Source organism: Etheostoma spectabile, chromosome 15 (genome assembly GCF_008692095.1).
Source record: "Etheostoma spectabile isolate EspeVRDwgs_2016 chromosome 15, UIUC_Espe_1.0, whole genome shotgun sequence".
NCBI classification, from domain to species: Eukaryota; Metazoa; Chordata; class Actinopteri; order Perciformes; family Percidae; genus Etheostoma; species Etheostoma spectabile.
The window spans coordinates 23,350,252-23,361,023 of NC_045747.1; positions in this window are offsets into that span (position 1 = coordinate 23,350,252).

The window sequence follows — 10,772 nt, forward strand, 5'->3', positions numbered from 1 at the left end:
TACTGCATGGGGGGGGGGGGGGGTTGGGGGGGGGGGGGGTTGGGGGGGGGGGTTTTTAGTTGGGTGGGTTATCACTGGAAGTCTAACAATAGAATAATAGATTACTTCAATATTATTGTCTATATATTAATATTAGGGATCATTTTCAGAAACCTCTTCTAAGAATCATCAAATCGTATGAAAAAATAAAAAAATATTTTTTTTTTGATTCATCTTTAAAACATTTCGTCTCGTTCCGTTCGCTGCGTCTCGTTAACTTATCTACAACTAACGATTTTCAGTCTCCAATAAATCTGCCGATTATTTCCTGGATGAATGGATCAGTCGTTTTGGGCTCTAAAATATGTGAAAATACATTCAGACATACATACAGTATATATACAGTACTTCATACATAACGTGATATATATGGTATATATATATAACTTTATGTATAAAGTCTAAATGCTGTAAAGTATAAATCTCCATCATCAGTAAGGAGTTGGCAGTACTACCTGTACTGTAAAGTCTTAGAGTACAGGTAGTACACGGTAGTGACAGTACATGGGACCATAGAAACAGGGTCTGATACGCAGTAGTACACCATAGAAACAGGGTCTGATACACAGTAGTACACCATAGAAACAGGGTCTGATACACAGTAGTACACCATAGAAACAGGGTCTGATACACAGTAGTACACCATAGAAACAGGGTCTGATATGAAGTACTACACCATAGAAACTGATACACAGTAGTACACCATAGAAACAGGGTCTGATACACAGTAGTACACCATAGAAACTGATACACAGTAGTACACCATAGAAACAGGGTCTGATACACAGTAGTACACCATAGAAACAGGGTCTGATACGCAGTAGTACACCATAGAAACAGGGTCTGATACACAGTAGTACACCATAGAAAGTGATACGCAGTAGTACACCATAGAAACAGGGTCTGATACACAGTAGTACACCATAGAAAGTGATACGCAGTAGTACACCATAGAAACAGGGTCTGATACGCAGTAGTACACCATAGAAACAGGGTCTGATACGCAGTAGTACACATAGAAACAGGTGTTGATACGCAGTAGTACACCATAGAACAGGGTCTGATACGCAGTAGTACACCAATAGAAACAGGGTCTGATACGCAGTAGTACAACATAGAAACAGATACACAGTATACACCATGAACTGATACACGTAGTACACCATAGAAACTGATAACAGTAGTACACCATAGAAACAGGGTCGATACGCAGTAGTACACCATAGAACAGGTCTGATACGCAGTAGTACACCATAGAACAGGGCTGATACCAGTAGTACACCATAGAAACAGGGTCGATATGAAGTACTACACCATAGAAACTGATACACAGTAGTACACCATAGAAACAGGGTCTGATACGCAGTAGTACACCATAGAAACAGGGTCTGATACGCAGTAGTACACCATAGAAACAGGGTCTGATACACAGTAGTACACCATAGAAACAGGGTCTGATACGCAGTAGTACACCATAGAAACAGGGTTGAACAGTAGTACACCATAGAAACAGGGTCTGATACGTAGTAGTACACCATAGAAACAGGGTCTGATACGCAGTAGTACACCACAGAAACAGGGTCTGATACGTAGTAGTACACCATAGAAATAGGGTCTGATACGCAGTAGTACACCATAGAAACAGGGTCTGATACGCAGTAGTACACCATAGAAACTGATACGCAGTAGTACACCATAGAAACAGGGTCTGATACGCAGTAGTACACCATAGAAACAGGGTCTGATACGCAGTAGTACACCATAGAAACAGGGTCTGATACGCAGTAGTACACCATAGAAACAGGGTCTGATACGCAGTAGTACACCATAGAAACAGGGTCTGATACGCAGTAGTACACCATAGAAACAGGGTCTGATACGCAGTAGTACACCATAGAAACTGATACGCAGTAGTACACCATAGAAACAGGGTCTGATACGCAGTAGTACACCATAGAAACAGGGTCTGATACCCAGTAGTATATCATAGAAACAGGGTCTGATACACAGTAGTACACCATAGAAACTGATACACAGTAGTACACCATAGAAACTGATACACAGTAGTACACCATAGAAACTGATACACAGTAGTACACCATAGAAAGTGATATGCAGTAGTACACCATAGAAACAGGGTCTGATACGCAGTAGTACACCATAGAAACAGGGTGAACGCAGAGTACACCATAGAAACTGAAACCGTAGTACACCATAGAAACAGGGTCTGATACGCAGTAGTACACCATAGAAACAGGGTCTGATACGCAGTAGTACACCATAGAAACAGGGTCTGATACGCAGTAGTACACCATAGAAACAGGGTCTGATACGCAGTAGTACACCATAGAAACAGGGTCTGATACGCAGTAGTCAACACCATAGAAACTGATACGCAGTAGTACACCATAGAACAGGGTCTGATCGCTAGTATTTATATCATAGAAAACAGGGTCTGAAGCAGTATACACCATAGAAACAGGGTCTGATACGCAGTAGTACACCATAAGAAATGATACACAGTAGTACACCATAGAAAGATACACAGTAGTACAATAGAAACGAATACAGTAGTACACCATAGAAACAGGGTCGATACGCAGTAGGACACCATAGAAACAGGGTCTGATACGCCATAGTACACCATAGAAAAGGGTCTGATACGCAGTAGTGTACACATAGAAACAGGGTCTGATACGTAGTAGTACACCATAGAAACAGGGTCGATACGCAGTAGTACACCATAGAAACAGGGTCGATACGTAGTAGTACACCATAGAAACAGGGTCTGAACGCAAGTATACACCATAGAAACTGATACACCGTAGTACACCATAGAAACAGGGTCTGATACGTAGTAGTACACCATAGAAACAGGGTCTGATACGCAGTAGTACACCATAGAAATGATTACACCGTAGTACACCATAGAAACAGGGTCTGATACGAGTAGTACACCATAGAAACAGGGTCTGATACGTAGTAGTACACATAGAAAAAAAGGGTCCGATACGCAGTAGTACACCATAGAAACAGGGTTGATACGTAGTAGTACACCATAGAAACGGGTCGATACGCAGTAGTACACCATAGAAACAGGGTGATACGCAGTAGTACACCATAGAAACGGGTCTGATACGTAGTAGTACACCATGGAAACAGGGTCTGATACGCAGTAGTAAACCATAGAAACAGGGTCTGATACGCAGTAGACACCATAGAAACAGGGTGATACGTAGTAGACCCCATGGAAACAGGGTCTGATACGTAGTAGTACACCATAGAAACAGGGTCTGATACGCAGTAGTACACCATAGAAACAGGGTCTGATACGCAGTAGTACACCATAGAAACTGATACACCGTAGTACACCATAGAAACAGGGTCTGATACGTAGTAGTACACCATAGAAACAGGGTCTGATACGTAGTAGTACACCATAGAAACAGGGTCCGATACGCAGTAGTACACCATAGAAACAGGGTCTGATACGTAGTAGTACACCATAGAAACAGGGTCTGATACGTAGTAGTGCACCATAGAAACAGGGTCCGATACGCAGTAGTACACCATAGAAACAGGGTCTGATACGTAGTAGTACACCATAGAAACAGGGTCCGATACGCAGTAGTACACCATAGAAACAGGGTCCGATACGTAGTAGTACACCATAGAAACAGGGTCTGATACGCAGTAGTACACCATAGAAACTGATACACCGTAGTACACCATAGAAACAGGGTCTGATACGTAGTAGTACACCATAGAAACAGGGTCTGATACGCAGTAGTACACCATAGAAACTGATACACCGTAGTACACCATAGAAACAGGGTCTGATACGTAGTAGTACACCATAGAAACAGGGTCTGATACGTAGTAGTACACCATAGAAACAGGGTCCGATACGCAGTAGTACACCATAGAAACAGGGTCTGATACGCAGTAGTACACCATAGAAACAGGGTCTGATACGTAGTAGTACACCATAGAAACACGGTCCGATACGCAGTAGTACACCATGGAAACAGGGTCCGATACGCAGTAGTACACCATAGAAACAGGGTCTGATACGTAGTAGTACACCATAGAAACACGGTCCGATACGCAGTAGTACACCATAGAAACAGGGTCCGATACGCAGTAGTACACCATAGAAACAGGGTCTGATACGTAGTAGTACACCATAGAAACACGGTCCGATACGCAGTAGTGCACCATAGAAACAGGGTCCGATACGCAGTAGTACACCATAGAAACAGGGTCTGATACGTAGTAGTACACCATAGAAACAGGGTCCGATACGCAGTAGTACACCATAGAAACAGGGTCCGATACGTAGTAGTACACCATAGAAACAGGGTCTGATACGCAGTAGTACACCATAGAAACTGATACACCGTAGTACACCATAGAAACAGGGTCTGATACGTAGTAGTACACCATAGAAACAGGGTCTGATACGCAGTAGTACACCATAGAAACTGATACACCGTAGTACACCATAGAAACAGGGTCTGATACGTAGTAGTACACCATAGAAACAGGGTCTGATACGTAGTAGTACACCATAGAAACAGGGTCCGATACGCAGTAGTACACCATAGAAACAGGGTCTGATACGCAGTAGTACACCATAGAAACAGGGTCTGATACGTAGTAGTACACCATAGAAACACGGTCCGATACGCAGTAGTACACCATGGAAACAGGGTCCGATACGCAGTAGTACCCATGAAACAGGGTCTGATACGTAGTAGACACATAGAAACACGGTCCGATACGCAGTAGTACACCATAGAAACAGGGTCCGATACGCAGTAGTACACCATAGAAACAGGGTCTGTACGTAGTAGTACACCATAGAAAACACGGTCCGATACGCAGTAGTACACCATAGAAACAGGGTCTGATACGTAGTAGTACACCATGAAACACGGTCCGATACGCAGTAGTACACATAGAAACAGGGTCCGATACGCAGTAGTACACCATAGAAACAGGGTCTGATACGTATTAGTACACATAGAAACACGGTCCGATACGCAGTAGATACACCATAGAAAGGGTCTGATACGCAGTAGTACACCATAGAAACAGGGTCTGATACGCAGTAGTACACCATAGAAACAGGGTCTGATACGCAGTAGACACCATAGAAACACGGTCGATACGCAGTAGACACCATAGAAACAGGGTCTGATGAGTACACATGGAAACAGGGTTGATAGCAGAGTACACCATGGAAACAGGGTCTGATACGCAGTAGTACACCTGGAAACAGGGTCTGATACGACAGTAGTACACCACAGTACAGAATGATGATGAAGTATTACACCCACAGATAGAGTACTCTAATTGGTTCATGCTCCACGCTAATTGGCGACAATATATATCTCGTTATCTTGAAACTTTCATGATCCTAAAATCTGTTTCCCATAGCAACAACTATGCATTAAGAGTAGTGCAACTGCTACAGTACTCGTCATTTTGAGCAGTTGAAGTAGTAGTACTGTAGTACTTTGATGTTACGTTGTGTCATTTTGAACAGATGATCTTAGGTTGAAGTTTTAACCCCTCGTGTTGTCCTCCCGGGTCAAAAAGAGACTAAAATTTGACATTTTTGTCTGTTTTTCAGACTTTTTTTTTAGTTTCCACCAACACCACCTTACTAGTTTTACTACTTTTTGGAATTCATGCTCAATAACCCTCATTTATATAGAGTTTTACCTATATTTGAGTTAAAAAAAAAGCAAAATTATGATTAAATTTTGACTAATAGTTAAGATCAGAGGAATGAAAGTGATAGTTGAAATTTTTAAAGAGCGTTGGAAGGAATCAAATCCTTTATTTTATGTATTTGGTTTAAAAAAAACTCATATTTAATAATAAAATTATAAATAATACATTTTTGTAATGACTTTTCATTTAAGACAAAACTCATAGTGCTAGGGGAAAGATCCTAAAAACAAGATAAAAACTCGTTTAAAATACGAAAAAGTGCAAAAAACGCATTTTGTGCGGGGTTAAAAACCAAAAATTCTGTAAATTTTAAAGTTTTTAGTCATTTTTTAAAGGGTCTCATGTTTGTGGTTTTTATTTTAGATAAGACATTTTTTAAAAGGGGTCTTTGGACTCGGAAAACGGGGGTTAAATACACTGAAAGAAAATGATAAAAAAAATAAACTTAAAAAAACACTGCAAAAAAACTGAATGCAGCTCTATAATCCCTTTTTCCATTACATCGCTATATATTTTTTTTTTTTTTAAAAATTTTGGGATGGACCTTCTACGGGGGAATAAAAGTTTTATAGGTTTTTTTTTTCATTTATTTTTGCTAATATTTTAAGAAGGGAGGGAAAGTGACCATTTGTTTTTAAAAGACGTTGGAAGGAATAAAATCCATTATTTTTGGAAATTTTTGGTTAAAAAAAATCATATTCGAATAGACATTTTTTAAAGGGGTAAATTTGCCCGGGGAAAAGAGGTTTAAAGGGGAAAAAAAGGTTTTTGGTGTCTTTTTGGGACACTTTTGCCCTTTTTTTCCCAAGTTTTTTTTTTTTTTTTTCCCTTTTTTTTTGGGGGGAAACTGTTTGTCCAGTTTCAAGGTGAATTTTCCCCTTTCCCATTTCGAAGCTTTTTTCCAAGTTTTTTTTTGGTTTTTTTTTATTTTTCTTTTTTTGTCGATTTTTTTCTGACCTTTTTGAAATTTTGAGATTTTTTTTTCCCCAAATTTTTTAAATTTTTTTTTTTTTTTTTTTTTTTTTACATTTTTAAATACTTTGTACTTTTTTTTCCCTTTTAAAAAAACCCAAAAAAAAAATGGACCGACAGGGAAAACCAGCCAATATTTTTTCCAATTTTTTTTTTACAATCTTTAATTTCAAAAGCGCGAGGGCATTTTTTCAAAAAGTCTAACCAAAAAACCCCAAACCAAAATTAAAAAAGCTCTTTTTTTTTAAAGGACGTTGAAAGAAAGACAAGAAAAAAAAAAGTAAAAAAAAACCCCTTTTCGGCAAATTTTTTTTTTTTAAAGGGAATGCATTTTTGGGGTCTATTTAGTCCTCTATTTCCAAGTTTTTGTTACTTAGTTAGTTTTGGGAATTTTTTTGGGAAAGTTTGCCCCGTTTTTAAATTGTCACTCGCTTTCCTTTTTTAAGCATTTTTTTATTTTTTTTGGGTTGGTTTTTTTTCCCCTTTTTAATTTTTTTTTTATTTTTTTTCAACGTCCTTTTTATAAAAAAAAAAAAAGCATTTTTTATAAATTTGTAAACTTTTGGAAAAAAGAAAGGAAATTTTTGAAATTTGGATTTTTAAAAAAAAAATAAAAAAAAATGAGGTTTTTTAATGTTTGGTTCCCCTTTTTTTTTTTTTTTTTCAAACCAAAAAAGCCAAAGTAATCAAATGTAAAAAAAAAAAAAAAGAAAAAGCTTTTAAATTTGGGGGAAAAAATTTACAAAATGTCAAAAGGTCAGAAAAATCGACAATGTTTTAAAAAAAAAAAAACATTTTCGGGAAAAACCCAAAAGGGCGGGGAAAAACGACACAAAGTCACAAAAGTAAAATTTTTCTATTAAATATATTTATATATTATTGTTATTTTATATATAAATTTTCTGTAAAATGTTATAAAACCTTAAAGGGCACTGGAATCTGTGAATTTAAAACAAAAAGCAAAATTTTTTTATTTAACAAATTTTTTTTCATACAAAACACAATATTTTTTATTTTTTAATAATTATCACTTTTTAACAATAAGTATTCAAAATTTTAAATATGTTTTAAGTTGCATGAGGGTCAGGGACGTGAAACCCCTCCCCCCCCCCCCCCCTTTTGTTTTCTCGCACTCCCTAACTTTATTTTTTATTTTATTTTTTTTTGTGTCGCACTGTAAAGGTTTTTTTCAACTCGTTTCACGGAGCACTTTGTAAAGACGAAAAGGGGTTTCTGTTCGTTCTTTTTTTTTTTTCCCCCGTACCCAAAGGGGCAGCCTAGGTGGGCTTAATCAGCGGGAAGAAGAGCCCGAGGGGAAAGGGAACGTCTCTAAAGATAGAGTCTAAAAGGGAAACATGGGGGGCCCCAAGGAGCCTAAAGGGATGTTTGGGGGGAGGTAGTTAAAGGGGTTGGGGTTTTAGGTTTAGGGGTTGGGTTAAGGGTGTTAGGGTTAGGGTTACGGTGTTGGGTTTAGGTTAGGGGGTTAGGGTTTTGGGGGTTAGGGTTGGGGTTAGGGTGTTAAGGTTGGGGTTAGGGTATGGGTTAGGGTTATGTTGTTATTTGGGGGGTTTAGAGTTATGGGGGGAGGGTTGTTGGTTAGGGTTTTAGGGTTAAGGTTGGGGGGTTGGGGTTATTTTTTTTGGGGGGGTTTAGGTTTAGGGGGGTGTTAGAGTATGGTTTGGGGTTTAGAGTTAGGGTGTTGGGTTTTGGTTTGGGTTGGGTTTGGGGTTTAGGGGGGGGGGGTTTGGGGGTTTTGGGTATTTTGGTGTTAGGGTTATGGTTTAGGGTTACTAGGGGTTAGGGTTAGATTTTAGGGTTAGGTTGGTGTTAGGTTTAGGGGGGTTAATTTTTGGGTTTAGGGTTAGGGGGTTAGATTAGGTTGGGTGTTTGGGTTAGGGTTTTAGGGTTTGGGGTTAGGGGGGGTTATGGTTTTAGGGTGTTGGGTTTATGGTGTTGGGTTTTAGGGGTTGGGGTTAGGGTTATGGGTTAGGGTTAGGGTGTTGGGGTTGGGGGCTGGGTTTGTGTTGGGGTAGGGTTGGGGGTTGTGTAGGTTTGGGGGGGTTAGAAGGGTGTTGGGTTTAGTTGGTGGGGTTATGGTTTTGGGGTTGGGGTTGGGGGGTTAGGTTGGGTTTAGGGGGGTAGGGTTGGGGTTTTGGTTTGGTATGTGTTAGGGGTTAGGGGGTTGGGGTTATTTTGGGTTTGGGTTAGGGTTGTGTTTTGGGTTTAGGGTTTGGTGTAGGGTTTATGTGTGGTTAGGGTTTTGGGTTTTAGGGTTGGGTTATGGTGTAGGGTGGGGGTTAGGGGGGTGGGTTTGGGTTTTTATGTTAGGGGGTTTTTGGGGGGTTAGGGTTTGGTGTTTGGGTTAGGGATGGTGTTAGGGGGGTTTAGGGGTTTAGGGTTTGGGGGTTAGGGGTTAGGGTTATGTTTAGGGTTTTATGTTGGGGAGGGTAGGGGGGGGGAGGTTAGGGTTAGGTTTTTTGTTGGGGGGTTATTTTTGAGGGGGGGTTAGGGGGTTAGGGGTATGTGTAGGGTTGGGTTCTGTGTTGGGTTGGGGTAGGGGGGTTGAGGGATGTTAGGGTTGGGTTTTGGGGGGTTGGGGGTTTTAGGGTTAGGGTTAGGGGGTTGGGGTTATGTTTTTTTAGGGTTAGGGGGTTGGGTTTTCTTGGGTTAGGGTTGGGTTTTAGGGTTTGGGGGGTTGGGGTTGGGGGTTTTTTTGGGGGTTAGGGGGGGGTTGGGGTTTGGGTTAGGGTTAGGGTTTAGGTGTTAGGTTGGTTAGGGGTTGGGGGTTATTTGGGGTTTGGGGGTTGGTGTTAGGTTGGGGGTTAATGTTAGGGGTAGGGTTTGGGGGGTAGGGTTAGGGTTGGTGTTAGGGGGTTGGGGGTTAGGGGGGGGTTTTGGGTTAGGGTAGGGTGGTGTAGGGTTATGGTGTTAGGGTTAGGGGGTTAGGGTTATGATGTTAGGGTTAGGGTCATGTTGTTAGGGTTAGGGTTAGGGTTAGGGGGTTAGGTTTATGATGTTAGGGTTATGGTGTTAGGGGGTTAGGGTCATGTTGTTAGGGTTATGGTGTTAGGGTTAGGGTCATGTTGTTAGGGTTAGGGTCATGTTGTTAGGGTTATGATGTTAGGGTTAGGGTCATGTTGTTAGGGTTAGGGTCATGTTGTTAGGGTTAGGGTCATGTTGTTAGGGTTAGGGTCATGTTGTTAGGGTTAGGGTTAGGGTCATGTTGTTAGGGTTATGGTGTTAGGGGGTTAGGGGGTTAGGGTTATGATGTTAGGGTTATGGTGTTAGGGGGTTAGGGTCATGTTGTTAGGGTTATGGTGTTAGGGTTAGGGTCATGTTGTTAGGGTTAGAGTCATGTTGTTAGGGTTATGATGTTAGGGTTATGGTGTTAGGGTTAGGGGGTTAGGAGGGGTTAGGGATTTATCTGTCTTAATATTTTCATTTTTAACTGTTTACACCTGTGTTTTGGGTTAGGGTTAGGGTTAGGGTTAGGGTTAGCGTTTTTTTGCAGTTTTTTTAACGGATTTTGTGTGAAGCACCTTTGAATCGCCCTGTTGTTGACATGTGCTCTACAGATGAAGCTGCCTAGCCTCTTTGGTCTCAAAGTCTTAATTCTCCTAGTCTCTAATGAGGACATTAACCGACAGTCTAACTGAGGTTTGGGGATTATTCAGATGTAACCTTCACCAAAGTGTTGAGATGATGAACCTGCGCTCCGGGAGGCTCGTTAGGCGGCGGCCGGCTGCCTGGAGCGCTCCGCTCTGGAGCCGTTTGCCCCGAACACGACCGCGCCGCGCGCTGGGCTAATTAACTTTCCCAAATTACAGATGGTCCCGCATTTAAATTCGGGGGGCGGAGTGATCGACTTTCTCCGTTATTAATTCGGGGGCCCGCCCCCCCCCGTTCCCCCCCGTTGCCTGTACATGACATCACGGAGGGTCCGTCGGCGTCATGGCAACCGATGCACAGACGGCGAGCACTGCATCGTGCACGCTCTCACCCCCCCACCCATTCAGGCA